Genomic DNA, 1,443 nt, shown 5'->3' on the forward strand with positions numbered 1-1,443 from the left:
AAGAACACTAAGCAAAGATATGCTCGAACACTCAAGAGACCCATAATGTGAGAGGTTGGATGCTGGATGCCATGAATATATATGCCGATGAGCATTGTGTGAACTGGGGATGATCATATTCCATGCAGGATAATTAAAATTGAGTGTAAAGAAAATATGGAAAATTGCATAAATCTTCATACAATACAATAGTGCTAAAGAGTTATGACTTGGCAGCAGTCAGGCATACTTATACACTTTAAATTATGTGAATACTCATTATATTATTATTGCATGAATTACATATTTTATCATTGATTAACAAAATGATAAATGATACTTACCACGACTTTTGTTTGTGCTTCAAAGGAAGGTAAGCTTACAGATTTCACTTTAGGGGAAAAAATAACAAAAACCACACATAAGCATTATTGTAGCAGTTATTGTTCAGAGTTAAACCATGCTGATCAGTAACTGGTGTTGCTGCATCTAATTACAAGCGATTTCTTTCTTCATTCAACAGTTGCACTACTTTTCAAACTGGTTCAAGAGAGAGGATGACTTGGGAGACCCTGGCGACCCAGGTTACCATCGTCAGGAGGAGAGAGCTTCTCGTTATTCCCGTACCTCAATCAAACGTCTGATTTCAAGTAATTCAGACATGGATAACCACAACGACCTTCGTTTAGGTGACCGGGAACTAAGAGACATTAACGGCACACCATAGCTTTAATTGTGATATGCTTTAGTCACAAATCTAACATTTAATTTCAGTATGTGTATATATATTACGTCTACTTTTAAGTTTGTAAGATATGATTAAAAGCCTATATTTTTGTAATGTACGTGTATTTACCTCCGTTCTAGTAATTGAAATTATCTGCACAGTTTTACTGACCATTGGATGAAGCCAGTAACATTATTACTTATTACTTTTATTTATTTTGAATAAAAGTATTAGTATTTAGTAAAATGTGTAAAGTAAACCCCATGAAAATACTGTTTAGATCAACATGTTAATTTTGTAATAAAGTGATGAATTATTGTAATTGTATTATATATTTCATTCATTTGTATAATGTTTGCAAATACTGTTTTCACAATAATGTTGATTGTAGGAATTAAAACTTGATTTATTATGTTTTTTTCTGTAAAGTTTGAATATATGTAACCAATTCTGCTGAAGTACTTTATGATATTCATATTTGTGGGGGGGCTATATTATGATTAATAATTTTACCTAAGATAAATACATACTAATAGTGACAAAATTGCCAATATTTTATTAATAAAATTAGGAAAAAAATGAATATAGTTTATACAATTTCATTAAAATGAGGTACAGTTTTTGCCTCTGGTGGTAATAACTCATTGCCTTAATCAAGTAAACATCATTACAGAATGCGTTGGTTTCCTATAGCTGCAGTGTGCCTCTACAATAATACCTTTGTATTATTGTAGAGG

Source organism: Penaeus monodon, chromosome 24 (assembly GCF_015228065.2).
Source record: "Penaeus monodon isolate SGIC_2016 chromosome 24, NSTDA_Pmon_1, whole genome shotgun sequence".
Lineage (NCBI taxonomy): Eukaryota > Metazoa > Arthropoda > Malacostraca > Decapoda > Penaeidae > Penaeus > Penaeus monodon.